Source organism: Scylla paramamosain, chromosome 1 (assembly GCF_035594125.1).
Source record: "Scylla paramamosain isolate STU-SP2022 chromosome 1, ASM3559412v1, whole genome shotgun sequence".
Lineage (NCBI taxonomy): Eukaryota > Metazoa > Arthropoda > Malacostraca > Decapoda > Portunidae > Scylla > Scylla paramamosain.
Window position 1 is genome coordinate 24,024,651 of NC_087151.1, and position 16,803 is coordinate 24,041,453.

Below are 16,803 nucleotides of genomic sequence, written 5' to 3' on the forward strand. Positions count from 1 at the left end.
TGGTAAGGGGATTTTTATTGCCCTTGGCCTGTGTGCCTACATAAAAACGTGTTTTTAAGTTTCTTAGCTACCAAAACGCAAAAAAAAAAAAAAAAACGTAGCCTATATAAAGAAACGAAAAGACATCCATCACAAACTTGTAATATGAGTGTTTTTGATGTCCTAAGGTATCAGAAAGATAAAACACGTTAATAGTACATTATACTGCGAAACAGACCAACATTACCAAAAACGTTTACTATGACTCTTATTCACCATTTTAAGTACCAAAATGCATATAAAGAGACCTATATGAAAGAACAAAACTACATTATCAAAGTGCTTGCAAAGCACACTATATTGGAAATGAAAACAACTTTATCAAAAACGAGATTTTTGAGGTATCAAAACGCTAAAACGCAAGCACAACACCTTTTATAAAGAAACGGAAACACTTTATATAAAAAAAAATGTATTTTTGAGTGTTTTTGAGCTTTTTACGTACCTAAACACACTTTCTGAGGAAACAAAACGACATTACCTAAAACATGTGTTTTGAGTTATTTTTATTTTATTTTATTAGGTAACAACACGTCAAAATAAATGCAAAGTAGACAGCATAAGGAAACTAAACGTTATTACCACAAATGTCTCCGATGTGTGTTTTTAAGGTTCTTAGTTGCTGAAACACTAAAACACATAAATATTACTCTGTATTTTAGAAACAATATCTTTATCAAAAATGTGTATTATGAGTGTGATTCACCATGTTAAATACCAAAATGCCAAAATGCATTCAAGTAACCCTTTTTGAAGAAACAGAGAAATATTTCCAAAAACGTGTGCTTTAAGTATTTTTCAGTTTCTCAGGTACCAAAATGCGGAAACACATGCAAAGTAGGCAATGTATGGAAATTAAATTATATAATCACAAAAGTGTGTTATCAGTGTTTTTGATGTTCTTATGTATCAGAACGCTAAAACACGTGAATAGTACTCTATATTGAGAGAGATATTAATATTACCAAAAAAAACGTGCATTATGAGTCTTATTCACCATGTTAGATACCAAAACGCCAAAATGAATAAAAAAGAAATTTATATGAAGAACCTGAACTACTTTACCAAAAAATATGTATTATAAATGTTTTTGAATTTGCTAGGTATTAAAACGGCAAAATGCATGCAAAGCACTCTATATTTGAAAATAAAATAACATTACCGAAAAACGTGGGTTTTCATGGTTTTCAACTGTTTACGTGCCGAAACGCTAAAACGCATTCAAAACATAAGACTCATGTATGGAGAAATCGAACAACTTCATTTTAAATGTATTTTTAGTGATTTTTGAGCTTTTTAGGTAACAAAACCCCAAAAAGAAAACAAAACACTCTATATACAATAATGAGATGACAGTTCCAGAAACGTGTCATTTGCGTGTTTTTGAGCATATCAGCCACGAAAACACTAAAAAGCATGGAAAACACCCGATATAAGAAAATTAAAGAATATTACCAAAATCGTGTATTTTGATGGTTATTAAGCTTGTAACATACCAAAACTCTAAAATGGAAGCAAAAATACACTTCCTGGTGAAAAAGAACATTACAAAAAACGGATGTTTTGAGTCTGTTTGAATTTATCAAAACGCCAAAACACATGATAATATGCTAATATGTGGATACAATGATATTATTACAAACGTATTTGACAAGTGTTTTTAAGGTTCAGTGGTGCTGAAACGCTAAAACATGTTAATATTACTTTATGTTTAGTAACAGAATGTAATTAACAAAAATGTGCATTATGAGTCTTATTTACCGTGTTAGGCACTGAAACGACAAAATACATAAAAAGAAATCTATATGAAGAAACTGAACTACAATACCAATAACCTGTATTATGAATAGTAGGTACCAAAACGCCAAAGTGCATACAAAGCACACGAAGTTAGAAAAGAAAACATCACCAAAAAAGTGTCTTTTTAGTGTTTTCAAACTAGTTACGTACCAAAACACTAAAACGCACGCACGCAAAAAAATAAAAATAAATAAATAAATAAATAATTAAATAAATAAAATGTATAAAACAGAACAACTTCATTAAAAGAGTGTATTTTAAGTGTTTTTTTTTTTCGTCTTCTTAGATACCAAACCTACAAAATGCATGGAAAGCATCCTATATCGGGTAATGAAACAACATTACCAGAAACCTGTCATTTTCTTGTTTTGAGCATACAAGGCACCAAAAAGCTAAAAGCATGGAAAACATCTCATTTGGGAAAACTAAACATTACTAACAAATCATGTATTTTAAATTTTTTTGAGCCTCTTACGTACCAAAACTCTAAAATACATGTAAAACACCATTTCTGGAGTAACAGAACAATATTACCAAAAAACTTGTTTAGGGTGTTTTCGAGTTTATTAGGTATTAGGCGGCCATGACTGAACCCATACTGGCGATCACATGTATGGGCGTGAAATGATAGATGTTAAGAATCTTCCTATTCAGGATATATTCAAAACTTCAGAGGGGCAGGAAATTAAAGCAATAGTGCAGTAGTTTAAGAGGATAAAGCAGACACCTTTTTTACACTCTATTCTCGAACGCTAAAGACAACAGCCTCGCATGCAAAACACCGCTTAATAGAAAAAAAAATTCCATGGAGAAATCAATGTTCACCACCAGCTTTGGCTTTCCTCTCCCTTCACTGACCATCCTGGTGAACTAGCCTTCAATTTGCTATCCTCCACGACCTAGAGCAATTGGGGCAACACCCTACTCGTATTCCTGACCGTTTTGGAGATACGCCAAACATTCTTCACCTTTTCCTCACCTCTAATCCTTCTCCATATGCTGTCACCCTCTCTTCTCCGTTGGGCTCCTCCGATCAAAATCTCATATCTGTATCTTGTCCTATCCCTCCAATCTCTCCTCAGGATCCCCCTAAGCGAAGGTACCTCTGGCGTTTTGCCTCTGCTAGTTGGGGAACCTGAGGAGGTATTTTGCTGATTTTCCTTGGAATGACTACTGCTTCCGTATCAGAGACCCATCTTTGTGTGCCGAGCGCATAACAGAGGTGATAGTGTCTGTCATGGGGGCATACTTTCCTCACTCTTTTTCTCGACCTAAACTTTCCAAACCTATACATGATAGATAGGTGGCCCACAAAAGGTACTTAAGCCTTATATCACCAGAATCTCATGCACTTTATATTTCTGCCCAGAACCATGCCAAGTCTGTTCTCCAACTACCCAAAAATACTCCTTCATTAACAGAAAGTGTCAAAATCTTTCAAAATCTAACTCCCCTCGAGACTTCTGCCATCTAGCCCAAAATATATCCAATAACTTTGCTTCTTCTTCTTTCCCTCCTTAATTTCAACCGGATGGCACCACTGCTATCACATCTATCTCTAAAGCTGATCTCTTCACTCAAACCTTTGCTAAAAACTATACCTTGGACGATTCATGGCTAGTTCCTCCCTCTCCTCCATCCTCTGACTACTTCATGCTTCACATTGAAATTCTTCGCAATGATGTTTTCCATGCTGGCCTAAACCCTTAGAAGGCCTATGGACCTGATGGGGTCCCTCCTATTGTTCTCCGAAAGTGTGCCTCCGTGCTTGCACCTTGCCTCGTCAAACTCTATCAGCTCTGTCTGTCAACATCTAACTTTAATTCTTGCTGGAAATTTGTCTACATTCAGCTTGTTCCTAAAAAGGGTGACTGTTGTAATCCCTCAAACTGCCGTCTTATTGTTTTAATTCCCTGCCTATCTAAAGTTTTTGAACAGGAAGATTCTTAAACAACCTTCTATCTGATCGCCAGTATGGGTTCAGTCAAGGCCGCTCTACTGGTGATCTAACTTTCTTTACTGAGTCTTGGTCATCCTCTTTTAGAGATTTTGGTGAAACTCTTGCTGTTGCCTTGCATATATGAAAAGCTTTTGATAGAATTTGGCACAAAGCTTTTATTTCCAAACTATCCTTCTACGGTTTCTATCGTTCTCTCTGTAACTTCATCTTAAGTTTCCTTTCTGACCGTTCTATTGCTGCTGTGGTAGACGGTGACTGTTCTTCTCCTAAATCTATTAACAGTGGTGTTCCTAAGGGTTCTGTCTTATCACCCACTCTCTCCTTATTATTCATCAATGACCTTCTAAACCAAACTTCTTGTCCTATCCTCTCCTACGCTGATGATACCACCCTGCACTTTTCCACGTCTTTTCATAGACGTCCAACACTTCAGGACGTAAACGTTTCACGCAGGGAAGCCACAGAACGCCTGGCTACTGATCTTTTTTTTAAATTTCCGATTCGGGCAGAACAAACTTGGTATTGTTCAATGCCTCAAAAACTAAATTCCTTCAATCAACTCGACACAACCTTTCAGACAACTATCCCCACTTCTTCAGTGACACTTAACTGTCCCCCCTTCTACACTGAACATTCTCGGTCTGTCCTTTACTTATAATCTGAAGTGGAAACTTCACATCTCATATCTAGCTAAAACACCTTCTATGAAGTTAGGTGTTCTGAGACGTCTCTGCCAGTTTTTTTTTTTTTTTTCTTTTTCTATCCCCCCAGCTGCTAGGTTGCTTTCTAAGCATTTTAGCGTTTTGTTGCCTAAAACACTAAAAAGACACTTTTCTGGTAACGTTTCCTTTCCCCATATAAAGTGAAATCACTTTATATTGGGTATATAGGTATTTTGGTGTTTTGGTACCTCACATTGTGAAAAATGCCTAAATACACGCTTTTGGTAATGTTGATCAGTTTCTACATATGGATTGTTATTTACGCGTTTTAGGATATTAGTACCTGAGAAGGTCAAAAACAATAATACACGTTTCAGGTAATGTCGTTTTGTTTCACAATATAAACACACATTTTTGGTAATGTTATTCTGTTTCTCCACAATGGATGTTTAATATGTATTTTAGCGATCTGATACATAAGAAGCTCAAAACCACTCAAAAGGCACGCTTTTCGTAATGTGCTTATGTATTCCAATATAGAGTGCTTTCCATGCATTATAGCATTTTGATGCCTAACGAGCTCATAAACACTCTAAAGAAATGTTTCTTGTAATGTCATTTCATTTCCCCATACAGAGTGCTTTAAATGCATTTTGTCCCTTTGGTACCTAACAATGTGAAAAAAGAATAATTCAAAATAAGCGTTTTTGATAATGTAGTTTTGTTTCACCATATAGGGTACTATTAACACATTTTAGAGTTTTGGTAGTTAAATAGCTCAAAAACACACGTTTCTCGTAATGCCCTTTTGTTTTTCCATAAGGAGTGTTTTGCATCCATTTTGTCGTTTTGATTCAAAACAACGTAAAGAATAAATAAATAAATAAAAAAAATATATTTGTCAATGCTGTTCTTTCCTAGTAAATAGAAAGTGCTATTCACGCGTTTTACCGGTTTGGTACCTAAGAAATTCAGAAACACTTGTAATACATGTTTCTTGTAATATCGTATCGTTTCCCATACAGTGTATTTTTCATGCATTTTGCCTTTTTTTGTTGTAGGTAAGAATCTCAAAAAAACGTTTTTGGTAATGTTTTTGTTTCGCAATATTATTTTTTTTGGCATTCGATTTAGCGTTTCAGTACGCAAAAAGCAGTATTGTTTTGTATTCCAATATAAAATAGATTCCATGCTTTTTTAATAACAACAACAACAATAATAATAATAATAATAATAATAATAATAATAATAATAATAATAATGATAATAGTATTAATAACAACAACAATAAGAAGAAGAAGAAGAAGGAAAAAAAAAAAAGAAGGAAGAAGAAGAAGAAGAAAAAAAAAAGAAAAGAAAAGAAGAAAAAACTATATTAAGAATACTACCAATCATAATCATTATAAGATATGGATGAAGAATAATAAAAATAATAATAGCCATGTTCTCTCTTTTTCACTGGAAGGAATTCAAAATACCTGAATTTCCATTTACTGTTAACGGAATAACATAATTACAATTATTATGTATGTATTTTCCTAACACAAGTCATCTCTACTTGCTGGAAACGTGTAAGACGATAAGTTGTGCCAATGCGAAGCTAACTTACAAAAATAATAAATAATAAATAAATAAATAAAGTAAATAAATAAAGCTCTAGTAAGTAAGTCAAATGCGGAAAACACTTTCATGCCTACCTAATTCTCTCTCTCTCTCTCTCTCTCTCTCTCTCTCTCTCTCTCTCTCTCTCTCTCTCTCTCTCTCTCTCTCTCTCTCTCTCGTCAAAACTCACCCCCATTACTGATTATGGGGCCTCGAGACACACAGAGTCAGGGGCAGGAAGAAGGGTCATTCAAGCCACATTCCATGAAATAACGGGCGCAATACATGTCACGATTCAGTGGGGGACAGTTCCTCCTGCAACCAGTTATAAGAAACAGTCGTTTGTTGTTATAATTAATTGTCATGTTCTTGCATGCTTGTTGTTGTTGTTGCATAATGTTATGTCATTATTATTATTATTATTGTTATTATTATTATTATTATTATTATTATTATTATTATTATTATTATTATTACTATTATTATCGTTATTATTATTATTAGTAGTAGTAGTATTGTTGTTGTTGTTCCTCTTGTTATTATTATTATTATTATTATCATTATAGTTGTAATAACGATAATAATAATTTTAAATTACAATTTTAGTATAGTACCTTATCGGCATTATTATTGTCATTATCATCATTAATATGTGTGTGTGTGTGTGTGTGTGTGTTTGTGTGTGTGTGTGTGTGTGTGTGTGTGTGTGTGTGTGTGTGTGTGTGTGTGTGTGTGTGTGTCTGTGTATGTGTGTGTGTGTTTGTAATAATAATAATAATAATAATAATAAACGGTTTATTATTTAGGCAGTTGACAAACTGAAAATGTACATAGGGGATGGGGAAAAACTTAACATTAATCCTAAAGGTAAGTCTAATCTAGGAGGGAAATACTATTGATTGATGGCTCGCACCATGGTGGGAATCGCACTGAGTCTGTACCGGTCCGTGCGCGGCGCCTTTAGGGGCGTTATTTTGTTGTGGTGTCTGGTGGCACGGACAGGGCGAGGCGCGTCGGGCGGCAGCATGTTTCTGAGACGCGGATGATGCATTAGTCCCCTCCCAAACTTCTCCAGAGCCTCTCGGTGCCTGGTGGATATTCTGGACAGACTCAGGGTGGTCAGGGCTTCTTCATAGGTGGTGTATGCAGGGCCAAGGATGACCCTGCACGCCCTTTTCTGCACACTCTCTAGCTGTAGCTGTTGAGTGTGTGTGAGGGAGGAGGACCACGCTGGGGAGGCGTACATGAGTTTGGGGAGGATGAAGGTAAGATACACCCCCCTTAACTCATCTGTCGGCGTCCCCAGCGACCTGAGTCTGCGCAGCATGTACAGCCTGTAGGTAGCTGATCTCACGGTGCTGGCGACATGCTGCTTCCAGGTCAGCTGGTCGTCCACCGTGACTCCGAGAAGCTTGGCACATTGGACCACCTGGAGGGGGTGAGGGCCCACTGTGAGCCGGGGAGGGGGCACTGGTACAGAGGAGGTACAGAAATGCATCACCACAGTTTTGCTGTGGTTGATGGTCATCCTGCTCTCCTCTGTCCACGTCTGCAGTCGCTCCAGAATTGCTTACAGTGGCGAGTAGTCCGGGTTCTTGGTGGAAACTGGGGCGCCCACGGTGCAGTCGTCCACATACTTCCAGCGATGGGGGGTGTCGGTGAGGGCGTCGTTGATGAGGAGGAGGAAGCATAGAGGACCCATCTTGGTCCCCTGGGGGACTCCACATGTCAGCTGTTGGAAATTAGAGACAGAGCCCTGATAGCGAACGGCCTGACGTCTCCCTGTGAGGAAGTCGGCTAGCCACGCTATCAGATTAGGAAGGAGACCCAGACCTACTGCCTTGCTGATGACAACAGTGTGATCAACAAGATCAAAGGCTTTTTTGAAGTCCACAAAAGCAACAGCTAGAGAGGTGTTTCGCTTGTCCAGGTGGCTGTGGATGAATTCAAGGAAGCTGGTCAGGTAATGTGAGGTGGAGGTGGCTTTAATATTTCCGAATTGTCTGATATCCACGGTGTTACAAATTTTGGTGTATGCCCAGTCATATACAAAATCTTCACAAATAAGGCTAGGGATGGGGGTGATAGAGACTGGCCTGAGGTCATTGAGTGACTGAGGACTGGAAGTTTTGGGGATGGGTGTGACGTAAGATGTCTTCCAGTCCGTGGGGCAAGAGTGTTGGGAGAGTGAGGCGTTTATTATGGAGCATAGCGGTGTTGCTAGCTCTACAGCAAATTCCTTGTAAATTTTTATAGGAAGGTCAGTGGGTGTGGTGGATCTTGGTTTAAATTTAAGTATTCTCTTAAAAACATCCATCGCCTGGACAGTGTGTGGAGGGGAGGGAGCGGGCAGATAGGCAGGAAGCGGAGTGGTGTGGAGGGGAGGAAAGGTTTGACAGATAGCAGCAAAGTGATTGTTCATCTCCTGAGCCGCGAGATTAGCAGGAAGGTGTGAGGTGCAAGGAAGAGATGAAGTGTGCTTTTGTAAGCCACACAAAGCTTTGATCTTAGCGTACCACTGTCTGTTGTTGGTCAGCTTGAGGTGGTGTATCTTGTCTGGGTAATAGCTTGCCTTTGCATTCTTAATCTCCCTGATTACTCTGTTTCTTAGTTTCCTGTAAAGGACCGGGCAGGAGTGGAACGCCCAGGTCCGCTGACGCATGAGTCTTTTAATGCGGGGCGTCATCCAGGGAGCATCAGACGGGTGCGTTGTGACGCTCTTGGCTGGGAAGTAGTGGTGGAAGGCTGCTGTGGTAGTGGCGACGTAATTTTGCCATTTTACGTGGACGTCCTCCTCATCCAGCACCTCGGTCCACGGGTGTTGTGTCACCCACTGCCCAAACTCCCTCATGGCTGAGTCAGGCATGAGGCGGTGGGTCCTGGTGTGTGTGTGTGTGTGTGTGTGCTATTTGGTACGGAAGATTTAATAATCGTTTCATTGCAAGAATTGTGTTGTGTTTGCAGTTTTTTTCTTTTTACTCATGTTGTTATTGTCATTTTAAGTTTGTTGTTGTTTTCTTCGTTAACTATGTTTTATTATTGATGATGACAATGTAGTTGTTAATGATGACGTTCTTTGTTGATACTATTAGTGTTGTTGTTGTTGTTGTTGTTGTTGTTGTTGTTGTTGTTGTTGTTGTCTTCGTCGTTGTTGATGTTGTCGTTGATGTTGTTGTTTTTTTGTTTTATTTATTTTTTTTTTTAAGTAAGAGTGACACTGGTCAAGGGCAATCAAAAGTTCGAAAAAGGCCCACTTGAGTGCCAGTTCCCAAACCGAGGTCAAAAAGAATGATCCAAAATTGAAGGATAGTGTCTTAAAGCCTACTTTGAAAGAGTTCAAGTCATAGGAGAAAATAAATAAATAAGCAGGCAGAGAGTTTCAGTGATGAATGACTGAGAATACTGGTAATCTTGCATTAGAGAGATGGACAGAATAGGGGTGAGAGATAGTATAAAGTTTTGTACATCAAGGCCGAGGGAGGAGAGGAGGCATGCAGTCAGTAAGATCTTAATAGCAGTTAGCGTGAAAATAGCATTAGAAGATATCAAGAGATGCAACATTGCAGCGATGAGAGAAGGGCTGAAGACAATTAGTTAGAAAAATTGATAGGACGAAAAACTTTTTATTTTACCCTGTCTAAAAGAGCGGTATGAGTGGAACCTATACATGGTTGGAACTTCTTACATGGATTGATAATGGCCCTCTATATGTACATGGTCAGCAGCTTATGATAGTGTATATATATATATATATATATATATATATATATATATATATATATATATATATATATATATATATATATATATATATATATATATATATATATATATATATATATATATATATATATATATATATATATATATATATATATATATATATATAAAGTTCATTTTCTTTTCTTACATTATAACTATTGTAATTATTACATGTATCATTATTCATCACTTATTCATTTATTTATTTAGTTATTTATTTATTTGCTTACGGGACAATACTCGTTTTTATTTTCTTTGTGGGTCTCAGTTGGCGTCTTCCCTTGCGCGCCCACTCAGTCACAGCTTGACACCTGCCCACATCCTCTCCCCGCGGGCCAGTTGGTCACGTGGCTCTCTACGCTTCACTCCTGGGAACACATGGACAATACTACGCCCAAAAACATGTTGTGGGGGGTTTAAGAAAAACTGGCGGGGACGACTCTGAATGCCTAACTTCATATAAGCTGTTTTAGCTAGAGATGAGATGTGAAGTTTCCAGCTTAGATTATTAATGAAAGACAGACAGAGGAAGTTCAATGTAGCAGCAGGGGACAGCTGAGTGTCAATAAAAAAGAGGGGATAGTTATCTGTAACGCTCTGTTAAGTTGATATATGAAGGAATTGTGTTTTTGAGGCATTACTCTACTCCAAACAGAAATTTTAAAGAAATTAGAAGTCTGGCGTAGTGTGGCTTCCCGACGTGAGCTGTTTAGCTTCTAAAGGGTTGGACGTCTACGAGAAGACGTAGGAAAGTGCATAGTGGTATCAGCGTAGAAGTGGATAGGACAAGAATTTTGTCTTAGATCATTAATGAATAATAGGAACACCACTGTTAATACGTAGACTTAGGAGAAGAATAGTCTCCGAATACAACAGCAACAATAAAACGGACAAAAAGGACATTTGAGGTGAAATTACAGAGAAAAGGATAGAAGGTAAGTACGTAGGAAGATAGTTTGGAAATTAAAGATCGTGCCATATTCTGTCAAAACCTTTTTGATATTTCTTAGGCAACAGCGAAAGTTTCACAAAATCCTTAAAAGAAGATGACCAAGACTCAGTAAGGATGGCCAGTAGAGCGGCCATGACTGAACCCATACTGGCGATCACATGTATGGTCGTGAAATGATAGATGTTTAAGAATCTTCCTATTCAGGATATATTCAAAACTTCAGAGGGGAAGGAAATTAAAGCAATAGTCCAGTAGTTTAAGAGGTTAGAGCAGACACCTTTTTTACACTCTATTCTCGAACGCTAAAGACAACAGCCTCGCATGCAAAACACCGCTTAATAGAAAAAAAAACAGAACAACATCCAAAATGTGTATTTTGAGTGTTTTTGAGCGTGTTAGATACCAAAACATCAAAACGCATTCTTAGCACCCTATATTGGGTAATGAAACAACATTCCAGAAACGTGTCATTTGCGTGTTATTGAGCATATTACGCACAAAACTATAAAAATAAATAAATAAATAAATAAACATGAGAAAAAAAAACAATTTAAGAAAGTTAATCAATATTACAAAAATCGTGTCACTTTAATGTTTCTGAGCTTCTAACAAACCAAATCTCTAAAATGCATATGAAACACCCTTTATGAAGCAACAGATCAACAATACCAAAAACGTGTGTTTTGAGCATTTTGCAGTTTATTAGGTAATAAAACAAAGTGGTCATTATTTGGAAATTAAATGATATTATGACAAACGTGTCTTATGAGTGTTTTTAGATTTTTAAGTGCTTAACGCTAAAACAAATTAATTTAACTTTATATTGAAAAACAGAACATCATTAACAAAAACGTGTATTTTGAGTCTTATTCACCATATTAGGTGCCAAAACGCTAAAATATATATAATGATAATATATGAAGAAAAAACTACATTACTAAAATCCTGTATTATGACTTTTTAAACTTGTGAGGTACCAAAACGTGAAACTGCATACAAAGTACACTATATTGGAAAATAAAACAACATTACCAAAAACGGAGCTTTTGACTGTTTTCAATTCCAGTACTAAAACCCTAAAACTCATGCAAATCACCTTTCATGTAGAAAAAAAAAATATTTGAAAATAGTGTCTTTTGAGTATTTTTTTTTTAGCTTTTTAGGTTCCACAATGTCAAAATGCATACAAAGCACCTTATATGGGACAATGCTATAACAATATCAGAACCAAAACGTTGGAAAGCATGGAAAAAAATCCTATAAAGGAAAAAAAAAGTGGTTTTACCAAAATCGTGTCTTATTAGTGTTTTTCAGCTTCTAATCTACCCAAACTCTAAAAAGTATACAAAACACCTTTTCTGGAGCAAAAGAACAACATTACCAAAAAGTGTGTTTTGAGCACTTTTTTTTTTTTAGTTTATCAGGTACCAAAACTCTAAAACACATCAAAAGTAGCCAATATAGGGAAAATAAAATATTTCACCACAAACATGCCTTATGAGTGTTTAAAGATTCTGAGGGGCTGAAGAGCCAAAAGATATTAATATTATTAATTTTAATTAATATTAATTATTAGTAATGTTGAGAAAAGAACATCATCACCAAAAACGTGTAATATAAGTGTGATTCACCATATAAGGTACCAAAATATCAAAATACCTACAAAGAACCCTATCTAAAGAAACAGAAAAACTCAAAAACATTTTTTTTTTTTTTTTGCAGTATGCTAGGTACCAAAATGCCAAAACACATGGAAATTAGCCAATATAGGAAAACGAAACGATAAAAAATCACAAACATGTATTATGAGAGTTTTAGATGTTCTTAGGTATCAGAATGCTGAAACACGTAAATAGTACTCTATATTCAGAAACAACAATATTACAGAAAAAAAAAAGTGTATTGTGAGTCTTTCTCACCCCATTAGACATCAAAACGCCAAAATGCATAAAAAAAAAAAAAACTTATTTGGAAAAAAGATAACTCTATTACCAAAATCCTGTTTTTGAACTTGTTAGGTACCAAAACGTCAAAGTGCATGCAAAGCACACTATATATGGAAAAAAAAAACATTTCCAAAAACGCGGCTTTTGAGTGCTTTTACGTACCAAAACGTTAAAACATATTCAAAACACCCGTTACTAAGAATGAAAAAGAACATCATCAAAAAATGTATTTTGAGTATTTTTTAGCTTGTTAGATACCAAAACGCCAAAATGCATGCAAAACACCCTATATAGAGTAATGAAACGACAATACAAGAAACGTTTCTTTTGCGTGTTTTTTTTTTTTTATCATATTAGTCACTCAAACGGTAAAAAGCATGGAAAACTACCTTTATGAGAAATCTAAACAACATTACAAAAATCGAGTCGTTTGAGTGTTTTCATCATCTTACATAACATCTTATCTTACATAACAAAACTCTGAAAAGCTCTAAAACTCGTTCTGTAGAAGCAGAAAAGCATTATTAAAACGTGCGTTTTAGGTGCAAAGTAGCCTATACGGGGAAACTAATCGATATTACCACAAACATGTCTTAAGGTTCTTATGAGGTGAAACGCTAAAGCATATGAATATTACTCTATATTGAGGCAACATAACTTCATTACCAAAAAAACGTGTATTGTGAGTGTCATTAGCCATGTTAAATACCAAAACGCCATATAACAGTTTCTGGAGAAACAGAACATTTAAAAAAACACGTGTGTTTTAAGTATTTTTGAGTTTGTTAAGTACCAAATTACCAAACACATGCAACGTAGCCAGTATAGTGAAACGAAACGATATAATCACAAACGTGTATTATGAGTGTTTTTTTTTTTTTATGTTCTAAGATATCAAAACACTAAAACACGTGAATTGTACTCTATAATGAGAAACAGTACAACTTTAACAAAAACGTGTATTGAGTTCTATTCACCATATTAGGTATCAAAACGACAAAATATATGCAATGAAATATATATGAAGAAACGCTTTTACATTACCAAAAATCTGTATAAAGACTGAAATTGTTACATATCAAAAAGCATCAGAGCATTTAAAGCACACTATAATAGAAAAGAATACATTACCAAAAACCTAACTCTTGGGTTTTTTTTTTTCAGCTTCTTAAGAACCAAAACGGTAAAAAGCATGCAAAACACCCATTATACAGAAACAAAACAAATTCTTGAAAAAAAGTGTATTTTGAATGTTTTTTGAGCTTGTTAGGTACCAGAACGCCAAAATGTAAGCAAAGCACCCTATGTAGGGTAATTAAACGCTTTTACCAAAAACGTGTCATTTGCGTGTTTTTGAGCATATAGAGCACAAAATTGCTAAAATTCATGGAAAACATCATATATAGGAACCCTGTAAACAATATTACTAAAATCATGACTTTTGTGTTTTTGAGCTTCTTACGTACCAAAATTCTAAAAATCAATACAAAACACTCTTTCAAGAGGAATATAACATTACTAGAAACGTGTGTATTGGTGTTTTTTTTTTTCAGTTCATTAGGTGACAAAACGCCTAAACATATGCTAGTATAGGGAAACTAAAAAATATTACCGGAAACGTGTCTTATGAGTGCTTTTTTTTTTAAGGTTCATAGGTGCTGAATCTCTAAAACATATGAATATTTCTCTCTTAAAAAGACAAAAAAAAAAATTTATTACCAAAGACGTGTATTATGAGTGTGTTCTATCATGTTAAGTATCAAAACACCAAAATACATAAAAAGAACCTTTTCTAGAGATAGAGAACAAAATTTCTAAAAACTTGTGTTTAAAGTGTTATTTATTAGCTACCAAACCCCAAAACACATGTAAAGTACCCGAAAGAGGGAAACGAAACGATATAATCGAAAACGTAAATTATGAGTGTTTTTGATGTTCTTACCATCAGAATGCTAAAACACTTGAATAGTACCCTATATTGAAAAAGAAAAAAAAAATACAAAAAACATGTATTGTCTTATTTACCATGTTAGGTACCAAAACGCCAATACACATAAAAAGAACCGTTTATTAAAAAAGAAAACTATATTTTCAAAAACCTGTATCATGCAAAGCACACTATTTCGGGAAATAAAATCACTAAAAACATGGCTCTTTTTTCAGCTTCCTAAGTATCAAAACGGTAAAACGCATGTAAAAACCTATTATGGAAAATTGAACATCAAAAAAGTGTATTTTTTATTTTTTTTCTTTATCTTGTTAGATACGAAAACTTCAAACAACATTTAAAGCACATTATTTTGGAAAAGAAAACATTACCAAAAAACGTGGCTTTTGACTACTTTTTTTGCTTATAACGTACGAAAACGCTAAAATACACGTAAAACACTCTTTATGGAGAAAAAGAACTTCATCAAAAATGTGTTTTTTATTTATTTTATTTATTTTTTTAGGTAATAAAATGCCAAAATGCATGCAAAGCATGCATTATGGGTAATTAAATGACATTATCAGAAACGTGTCGTCTCCGTGTTTTTTCAGAATATTAGGCAGCAAACCTGACATGGTAAAACTACCATCATTATGATAATCGTATCTTTTGAGTGCTTTTGAGCTTCTTACATACTAAAACTCTAAAATGCATGAAAACTCCCTTTCCGGAGAAACAGAACAATATTGCCAAAAATGAGTGTTTTAAATATTTTTCAATTCATTATATACCAAAACGCCTCAACATTTGTAAATTAAGTCGTTATGAGGAAACTAAACGGTATTTCCACAAGCATGTTTTATGAGGGTTCTTTATGAGGTTCTTAGGTGCTGAGACGTTAAAACAAATAGGTATTACTCTATATTGAAAAGCAAATCATTATTACTAAAAGCGTGTATTTTTAGTCTCATTGACTATTTTAGGTACAAAAACGCCAAAATGTATACAAAAAACATTTTCTGGAGAAACAGATAATTTCCAATAATGTATGTTTTATATGTTTTATAGTTTGTTAGGTCCAAGAACGCAAAAACTCATGTAAAGTAACCAACATAATAAAACGAAACGATATAATCATAAACGGGCGTTATGAGTGTTTTTGTTTTTCTTAGGTATCAGGTAAACACGTAAATATTATTGAGGAAAAGTACAAGATTACCAAAAACGTGTATTATGAGACTTATTCACCATTTTATATATCAAAACGCCAAAAGGCATACTTTTATAAAAAAAAACACAACTATATTACTAAAATCTGTATTATAAATGTTTTTGAACTTCTTAGGTATCAAAATGCCAAACTCCATGCAAAGCACACCATACTGGAAAAGAAAACAACATTACCCAAAAACTTTTCTTGTGAGTGTTTTTCAATACGCTAAAACAGATGGAAAGTATTCTTAATGGAGAAAGAGAAGAACTTTATCAAAAAAGAGTATTTTTAACTTGTTACTTACCAGAATATTAAAATGCATTTAAAGAAACCTATATAAAGAAACAGAATAGCATTACCTCCCCCACCAAAAAAAAAAATAAAATAAAAAATTGAACTTATTAGGTACTAAAAACATGTGTTTTGACAGTTTTTCAGTCTGTTAGGAAACATATTGGTTAAACACATGCAAATCAACTAATAAGGGAAAACTAAATAATATTACCGCAAACGTCTCTTATGAATGTTTTTAATGTTCATAGGTGGTGAAACGCTAAAACAAATTAATATTACTCTATACTGAGAAACAGAACATCACTACCTAAAACGACTGTCATGAGTCTGTTTCACCATGTTGGGTAACAAAACGCTAAAATTCATAAAAAGAAAGCAGAACATTTCCTAAAGCGTGTATTTTAAGCGTTTTACTGTTTGATTGGTAACAAAAAGCCTAGACACATGAAAAGTAGCCAGCATAGGAAAACGAAAACATAATCATAAACGTGAATTATGAGTGTTTTTAATGTTCTAAGCTATCAGAACGCTAAAACACGTAAATAGTACTCTATATTGTGGAAGAGAACATAACCAAACACGTGTATTATGAGCCTTATACACCATGTTAGGTACCAAAACACCAAAATGCTTACCAAGAAAA